The following is a 9,262-nucleotide window of genomic DNA, read 5'->3' as shown; positions in this document are numbered from 1 at the left end:
ATAGAAAACAAGGGCAACAACTTTGCCCGGGGGATGTTTAAATACCCCCTAATCCAATTAATATCCCCCAATAATTGTTGAAAATCATTAAGTGTCCTCAAATGATGGGTGCGAATGGAAATCTTTTGAGGGGTCACAGTCAAAGGGGATAAAATTGCCCCCAGAAATTTTATAGCAGTAGTCTGTTGGATCTTATCAGGTGCCAAGACCAGGCCCCAATGGTAGGGCCGAGGCTATTTCCTGGAACGCGGCCGGCCAGGAGCATTTCCTGCAAAGAGGCAGTCAACAGGACATCATCCATGTAATGAATAGTTCTCATTTTAGGGAATTGTTGTCTTACGGGTAAGAGGGCCTGAGCTACATACAGCTGGCATATTGTCGCGCTATTGGCCATTCCCCGTGGGAGCACTCTCCATTGATAACGAGTATCGGGTTGCTCATGGTTAACTGATGGCAAAGTGAATGCGAATCGCTCCCTATCATCCGGATGCAAAGGAATGGAACAAAAGCAATCCTTGATGTCCAAGGCCATGACCAGCCAGCTATGTGGCAAGGCAGAGAGTAAGGGCAGTCCCCTCTGGACTGCACCCATAACCTGCATCGGAGTATTAACTGCACGCAAGTCATGTAATAATCTCCATTTTCCTGAGCTCTTCTTAATAACAAATATAGGGGTGTTCTGGTGAAACAGAAGGCTCCACATGCCCGAGCTGTAATTGTTCTAAAGCCAGGTTATTTGCAGCTTCCAATTTTTCTTGAGAAAGGGGCCACTGAGGCACCCACACCAGCTTATTGGACCCCCAGGGTATGGGCACAAGACTGTTATTGGAAACCAATTCTTCAGTGGCCCCTAGGAAAAACCCAGGCCCCTTCTATCCTGTTTCTTCACAGACTCTATAGGCCTATGACAACCCTGAAGATTCTTCCCCAGGCCCTTAGATGGAACAAAACCTTGTCTTTTCATCATACTTTTACCAGCCTCTGAATAATCATTAGTTAGCTTAAGTTTCAATTGATGTTAAATGTCACGGCCCCACAAATTAATGGGGACTTCAACCACTGATGGAGGAAGGTCATTGGTTGATTTAATAAAGAAGCTGCTTGACCTGATAGGTTAGAACGTAGGTGGGAGGAGCAGACGCTGGGAGGAAGAGGAAGTGAGCTCAGAGACTCGACAGCTCTCCTCTCAGGGGCAGACGCCTCAGAGAGACACAAGATGCTCCACTCTGGCGGGCACAGAGGCAGAGCTCTGCTCTCTGAGGCACACGCGATGAAGCTCCGACCCAGGATGGACGTAGGCTAGAATCTTCCCGGTAAGCGCACCTTGGGGTGCGACACACATGATTGGAAATGGGTTAGTCCAGGAGCGAGAGTTAGCCGAGAAAAGGGCTAGAGCTAAAGAGCCAAGCAGTGTTTAAATGAATACAGTTTGTGTGTTGTTATTTCGGGCATAAGCTAGCCGGGGAGGCGGCCGGGGTGCGGCCGGGGTAATGGGGACCCAGCCCCGACACTCCTATTACTACAAACCACGAAGGGTTGAACCGTGCCTTGTTGGTCCTCCATTTTCCAGACCAGCTCTTTGGCACTCATGTATGGCGTGCCAGCGTAGCCCGGCCCTTGTAAGGATTGAGATGACTGTTGCAATGGCCAGCGCTTAGGCCAGGCTTGCAGCTGGATGATACTCCGGTCTGCCCCAGTATCCACCAATCTGGAGAATATCTTTCCCTCTATCATTAAATCCAACATGGGCCTCTGATCCAGTTCCATAGACAGACAGGCAAGGTCCACTCCAGTGGAGCCCAACCCCTTGTCATTCCTTTCCTTAAGGTGCGCAGGAAAGGTCTCATGCTTAGATGGTAGTATAAGCAGTTGGGCAATCCTGTCCCCTGGTGCAATAGAAATCATGCCACAGGAAGCATGACACAGGATCTTAATCACTCCAGTATAATCGGAATCAATGACTCCTGGAAAGACAATCAAGCCTTTCATAGTGGATGAGGATCGCCCTAAGACAATCCCCACTGTTGCTTTTTCTAATGGGCCATTCATGTCAGAATCAACCACCTGAATTCCCATCTCCTGAGTTAATACCAGCCCGGTGGAGGCACGGAGGTCCAACCCCGCTGAGCCTGAGGTTGCTCGGCGGATACAGTCGGGTTGGGAGTGGTGGTCTGCTGCAGTGCCCCATAAATTTTCGGGCCCTGGGGACGGGGGCCCCTCATCCCGTTTTTTGACTCCTGGCCACTGAGCTGTACAATGGGCTGCCCATTGATGTCCTTAAGAGACCGGCATTCACTGGCCCAATGCTTCCCTCTCTTACATCTTGGGCAAAGGCCAGGTTGCCTTACATTAGGATTCTGAGCCCGAGAAGACAGCCCTTTCAGTGACGGGCATTGTTTCTTAAAATGCCCTTGTTGTCCACATTTGAAACATCCTCCTCCTTTTCCGGTCTTTGTGGCCTGAGTAGTAGACAAGACAGCAGCCGCTAGGCCTGCATTGGTAAGGGGCCCTCCAATCTCTTGGCAGGCTTTCAGCCAGGCCTCAATTCCCTTCTGTTTAACAGGAGTAATGGCCCCCTGACATTCCTTAGTACTCTGTTCAAAAACAATCTGCTGTACCAACGGCATCACCTGATCCACATCCCCAACAATCTTTCCAGCCATATCAAGCATTCTAGCCACAAAATCAGAGAAGGGTTCGTTTGGCCCCTGAATAATCTTTGTTAGGTGGCCTTTGACTTTACCTTTATTAGGCAAAGACTTCCACACCCTATAGCAGATATCATTAATCTGTTGGTACACCTCCTGAGGATATCCTAGCTGGTTGGCAGCCCATTGCCCTTGCCCCAAAAGCATATCCGCTGTCCATTGGGGATGATTATTCTGGGCATTCACTCTAGCTTGGACATGAGCTTTATCCGTAACAATGGATTTAAAATCCAAAAATTGTCCCATACTTAGGCAAGCCTTAGCAATCTCAAACCAATCTGTAGGAGTCATGGCCGTGGTGGTGATTCTACGCAGCAAGGCTATGGTATAATTAGCTGTAACTCCATAGGTTCGAACTGCTTCCACTAAATCCTTTAACTGTTTATAAGATACAGGCTCATAATATCTCTCATTAGTCTGCAGGTCCTCAAAAACTGGAAATGCGGAAGCTAGACGTGCCCATGTATCTCTTTTAATAAAATGGCATCCCCCTCTCACTTGTGAGTAGGAAGGAGGCACAGGGGCAGGCGTGGCTCCAGAGGCGCCAATGGGCCCATACCCACCCCTGCTGACGCATTATGTGTGTGTGGGGGGGCGCCTCCATCCATATCTTTCCTCCTCATAGCCACTGGCTTCCTCCAGTTCTTCCTCCTCCTGAGGGTCTAACTCCTCCTCTGACAGATCCAGGCCCGCAAATTCTTCGAGCACCAGATAGAGGGGACCTCCCCTCTTTTCATTTGGATCCCCTTTAGAGAGGACTGCATCAGGATCCTTTTCTTTTACCTTTTTCTTTTCTTTTGTTTTTCCCTTTTCCCTTTTTCTTTTAGGCCTATCCAAGTCTTCTCCCTTTGAATCTGATTGTAAAAGACTGTCCTGGTGTTTAATGAGGGCTCTCCGCCCTTCTCTCAGAGTGCCACATTGTTTTCCTCCCTGAGGTCACCTCTGGACTGATGGCAAGCAGAAACAGCAGGCTAGCACAAACACCACAAACGCCAAGAACACAGGACCAAACACCGGAGGATCAGCTCCCGCAAACAGCATACTTGGATAGACTGCAATCAGCATACTAGGAGAAACTTACTGACGTCACCACTCCGCATGTTGAGTTCTGAATACTCTTCGGCCCCTTGCCTGGCGACCAAAGTTCCCAGGGTTTCGGCACCAGCTGTGGCGAGAAAGATCAACCACCACACAAGGATTCTTCTCAGATCATGCTTTAATGGAGTGCCCTTGGTTGAGGGAGAGCAGGAAGTGAGGGGGCCTGAGAGCACTAAAGCAGCTGCTTATATAGGGAGTAGGCACACGGGTCGCCCTGTGATTGGCTGCCACCATCAGATGACACCAGACTGCATCGGGATAGGCCCAAGGACTCTAAACCACCGCGCATGTGGGAAGGGGGGGGGGGGACACGCAGCTCCCAAAGGCATAGCCAAATATGGAGTTGTTTATTTCCAACAAGACAGGATGTTGGCGCCATCTTGTAATGGGATCCTGTCCGGCTCCGTGCAGATAAAGTAAAGAAGAAGAACCCTAATGAAGGGAAAGAATTGACTAACAACATTGAGTTTAAAAGTAAAATTAGTGTGCAAAATCAAGAAATTAAAAGAAAAAATGGGAAAAACAAAGAAGAAAAATTTAAGGTCCAAAAATAAGGAAGAAGAAGAAAAGGAAGAAAGAGAGACTGCAAGACTGCAAGTCAGGGGGACAGGAATTGGGTAAATAGGAAAAGGTTGTGTTTTTATTTTTTTAAAGTAGGAAAAGATAGCAGAGAAAACAAAATTAAAATTTTAAATTAGTGAGGAAGAATCTGGAGAGGTGGCTAAGAGGTGACAGACACAGCTGCTCTTGCCGAGGACCCAGGTTAGGGCACTGCATCTACAGGACATCTCACTGCCATCTGTCACTCCAGCTCCAGAGAACCTGATGTCCTCCTCTGGCCTCTGAGGTCACTGGACACCCAGGATACACACACAGGGGTGGAGGGAAGATGAAGGCCTGGGGTCGTCTGAAGCTCCTAGAGATGAAAAGATCTTAGAGGAAGAACTGTACATCTAGCCCATTCTCTCTACTGGACTGGTTGGTTTTTTCTGAGGCCATTTAATGCCTACCTGAGCACCTCACTGATGGAATGTTCATGGCTGCCCGCTGGAGCCCCAGCCCAGATGTGCAATCTGTTAACTGGCTCTTCCCTTATCTCTAACTCCTGCCTCTGACTTTATAGAATCGGCCTAGAATGGTCTCTCTCAGTCTGCAAACCATGCCCTCTGGAGTAAGGGCTCACTGCTGGCTTTGTTTAGAAAACCCATCAGGAAATGACCACAGCCTCACTTGAGTGGGATCTTTGGATCTCTTTCTTTGACTATATCAGTCCCAAAGATAAACTGAAATTGATCTGGTAGGAAGGAAAAATTATAAAAACCAAATAGGGAAAAGGGAGGGGGGAGGGAAAATTGGGCTGGAGAAATGGCTCAGTGGCTAAGAGCACTGGCTGCTCTTCCAGGGGTCCTGAGTTCAATTCCCAGCAACCACATGGTGGCTCACAACCATCTGTAATGAGATCTGCCACCCTCCTCTGGCGTGGGGGCATACACAGGACAGCTATGAATGCAGCCAATACATTAGTAGAGAACAACATCATGTCACAGTGTCAAAAGGCTGGACACCCCTGACAGTTAATCTCTAAACACACGCCCCATCTTACTTTTAGGTGGGAGTCGACAGCTTTGCGGTTCCCTTTTAGATTTCATTCTGAAAGCTCTAAGGCATTTCCAAAAGGTGTCGGAATCTCTGTCTCCCTGCTTCCCATCTTAAAGTTATAACCATGTCTCTCTCTCCTTACTCTAGTTTGAAGAAGAATTTCTGGAGACAAGAGAACAATATGAGAAGTTGCAAAAGGGTGAGCTTTGATTTATTCAATGCTGTCTTATGGGGAGAAAAATAAAAACTTGTTTCTGTCTATATAGTCATCATATAAAACACAGGTCTCAGGAGTGGCTGCTACTGGAAGGAACAGGCACCAACATTCCTACAAACGCTGCCTGATTAACCCCCGTTTTCCTGATGCAAAGCTAATACTATCGGATCTCTGTAGCTGTCATACGAACCAAGTATCTGACAGCACCGGCCTCAATTAATTAATAGTATAAGTTCCTTAGCGGCTCAGCACCTGACTCCCTTTAGTGAGGCTTAACCTTGTCTCGGTGGCTGGTGGCAGGGTAAGGAGGCTAGCCCCTACGTTTTGTGGTTCACACCTATTTTTTCTTTGTGCTTTTAATAGATTTATCGAATTATGACACACAGGATGTACTTGAGACTGAACCATGCCCATTCTTTTTTTACTTTTAAATTTTATTCTCTGACAATTCCATTCATGTATGTGATTTTGATAACACCCCATTGCTCTCTCCTATCCCTCCCATCCCCCCACTGAATGCTTGAATGCTTTCTTCTTTCTGCCAGTCCCCTTCCTATTTTTTTTTTTTTTAGACTCACTGAATTTAATTAGAATTGTCTGCGTGAGCATGGTTCAGAGGTTGTTTAGTAGAGCATGGGCATTTTACAAGTGGCCACACCAATAAAGACAATGACTCCCCCTCCTCCAGGATCCATTAACTATCAATGGCCCCTCAGGGAAGAATGGAGCCCTAATGCCCCTCCTCTATCCATGATGGAATGTTGATGGGCCCAGTCTTAAGCTAGTCTCAGTAACCCTAGCTGCTGTGGTTCCTGGGATGCAGTTGACCCAGAGGCACCATCTCACAGCATCCCTCCCCATCCTCTCATTCTTGCTCCCCTTCTGCCCCTCCTTCATGATGCTGCCTAAGCCTTGAAGAGGTTGTTTTGCTTAGTGACTCTGTAGGCATCTTAGTCTGTGTGTGTATGCACTACGGTATCCACACAAGGACAAAATTACCTAACACACAAGTCTCAAAAGGTTTTCCTGATGGTGAGCAATAATAAACTACAGTTATGTAAGCAGTCACCAATGAAAACTTGGTTTTGATTTACTTGGATTCCTGGCATTGTTTTCTAGTTATTATCCCTTTTCAAAGTCCTGCTAAATAGATATTATTGTGAGAGACAGGATGCCGAAGCTCAGGTAAGTAGCTCGTTCTGGCGTGCACGGCTAGAATGCATGACTGCCTGTGATGTGCTCTTGTGGCTGTGTCCTTCCTGCTGTCATGCCCTACAGAAGCAAGCAATGTGCTTTGCTCATATTCTCAGACCTCCGTCCCAGCTCAGAATATCTGAGGATGAGGCATTCTTGGCAACCTTCATGCCCAAACACTGTTACACAGCTTAAGGTTTGAGATCTTTTTATATATACCTAAAATTTACTCTGTCTTTGTATATGTATTTGTATAAACATATGTACAAATATATTGTATAAAATATATGTATTTGTATAAAACAGTTTATAAATATGTATATATTAGAATCAATACAGAAAAAATCTTTAAAAAAATTTTTTTATTTAACTTTATTTTATGTGCATTTGTGTGAAGGTGTCAGATCCCCTGGAACTGGATTTTCAGACAGTTGTGAGCTGCCATGTGGGTACTGGGAATTGAACCCGGGTCCTCAGGAAGAGCAGTCACTGCTCTTAACTGTTGAGCCATCTCTCCAGCCCCAGAAAAGTCTTTTTTAAATTGCTGTTGTTCAATACACACAAAAAGAGCATGAATTAATCAAACAAAGCTCAAAATTTTTTAAATATTTATTTATTTATTTATTATGTATGCAATATTCTGTCTGTATGCCTGAAGGCCAGAAGAGGGCGCCAGACCTCTTTACAAATGGTTTTGAGCCACCATGTAGTTACTGGGAATTGAACTCAGGACCTTTGGAAGAGCAGGCAATGCTCTTAACCACTGAGCCATCTCTCCAGCCCACAAAGCTCGAATTTGACACGAAATAAATGATTGTCGTTTCTTACCTACTGGGACCTGTCATTCATCATTTTAAGCAGAAACCATTCTGGGGAGTCAGTTGGACCATCCTGCAGGTGAACTGTAACCGTTGAAATCATTGAAGATGAATAGGTTCCCCTCTCTTTCACGTCCCAGACGGCCGCCTGCCTTTTGATCAAGTCCCTTTGGTTGAAATTGATGGAATGCCGCTGACACAGTCTAGAGCCATCCTCAGCTACCTCGCTGCCAAGTACAACTAGTACGGGAAGGACCTGAAGGAGAGACTCAGGTACCTTAGTGCTCATCCCTCTACTAGATTTTTAAACCAAGCATCTGTGGTCGTATACCAACAGAAACCTGATCTGATTGCATCTTTCAACCGGAACTGAAGGGGGAGAGTAAGGGAGCAAAGGGGAGGTGCTGTTGCTAGAGGAGGCAGGACTTGTGCAGAATTCTGAGCATATATTTACCCTCTCTTTGGATATAACCCATACTAGTCAGCTTATAGTATTCTCATATTCATGCCTAGAAAACTATTGTTGTTCTTAATTTCTGGCTGGCTTTCTTTTCTGCGGGTTAGAGGGTAAAGACGTTACGCAAGGAAGAAGACATAGATACATGGCGGTCCCATGTGGGTGCACTTTTAATGGGGGAGGGGTAACAACAAACAGGTAAAGGTGTGCAGACAGGACAGGAAAGGCAGGGAGGGAGAGAGAGAGCTCTTGGCGGTTCTCACTTTTTAACGGGGAATGCAAAGGCTTCTGGGAATATGTCCGTATCCAGGAGAATGCTGGGAACTGTAGTTCCGCAAAGGAACAACATTTCACCCTTTTGGTTTGATTAAAAAAATTTGGAGGGCCTTAAAGGGTAGGGAATGGGGGCATAGCCCAGTCTCTCATGACTGCTTCCTGCTGGCTCTGGACGTTGAGGGGTCCAGGGAGTGTCCGATTATTCTGGCGATGTTTCACTGGTGTTTGAAGTCCCAGGTGTTGCTGATCGCTGGTGTCTGGGGTGGTTGATCGTCCTGCTGTCGAAGTCTTGGCTGGCGTTTGAAGCCCTGGCTGGCGTCTGAGTTGGCTGATTGAAGAAACCTGTCTGGCTTTTCTGAGTAGCTGGATCATCACTAAGATGCTGGAAGGCAAAAGTTGCATTAGTAGAGGAAAAAAAATTAAAGGGAAGGAAAGGAGATCTGGGGTGAGGGAGTCTTAGGATGTCTGGGGTTAAGAATGATAAAAAATTAAATGATACTTATTCCGTTAACGGTCTGCTTGTGTTTGATTTGTTCAGGTAGGTCGGGCTGGCATCCTGGAGCTTAAAGAAAGTGTCTTAAAAGAAATAGATTTTAACCGTATATTCCTTAACATTTCAGGGGCCACTGCTGCAGTCAGTGGCTGGCCTGTTATGTCAAAGAACTTTTTGAGAATCTGCTTTCCACCTGAGCCCTTGACTTCATATTTGATGATGGTACCTGTAATGACAGCTGGATTGTTATTTATGAATTTAAAGAAGGGAAGGTGTGTTAACACAGCGACGGGTGGGACCATTGTCTTCCTTAGACTGGAGTAGAGGAGACTGAATCTGGTGTCCTTTGGAACTTAAGAGAACAAGGTCCCGTCCGAGTTACCGTGTATGAAGGATTATCTT

At 46.3% G+C, this 9,262-nt stretch overlaps 1 protein-coding gene and 1 long non-coding RNA gene across 3 annotated transcripts in view; both read left to right on the top strand.

The window, feature by feature from the left end:
* The window catches only part of LOC101993112 (glutathione S-transferase A2), a 92,067-nt gene that overhangs the window by 15,131 nt on the left and 67,674 nt on the right, over nt 1–9,262 (top strand). The window lies entirely within an intron of this gene.
* The window catches only part of LOC106143784, an 8,404-nt gene continuing 4,692 nt past the window's right edge, over nt 5,551–9,262 (top strand). The window contains exons 1-2 of the long non-coding RNA XR_003376964.1: nt 5,551–5,604; nt 7,775–7,907. This is a non-coding gene — a long non-coding RNA (uncharacterized LOC106143784). The remainder of the gene's footprint in view (nt 5,605–7,774; nt 7,908–9,262) is intronic.

Source organism: Microtus ochrogaster, chromosome 5 (assembly GCF_000317375.1).
Source record: "Microtus ochrogaster isolate Prairie Vole_2 chromosome 5, MicOch1.0, whole genome shotgun sequence".
NCBI lineage: Eukaryota > Metazoa > Chordata > Mammalia > Rodentia > Cricetidae > Microtus > Microtus ochrogaster.
This window is presented reverse-complemented; position numbering and strand designations above follow the sequence as displayed.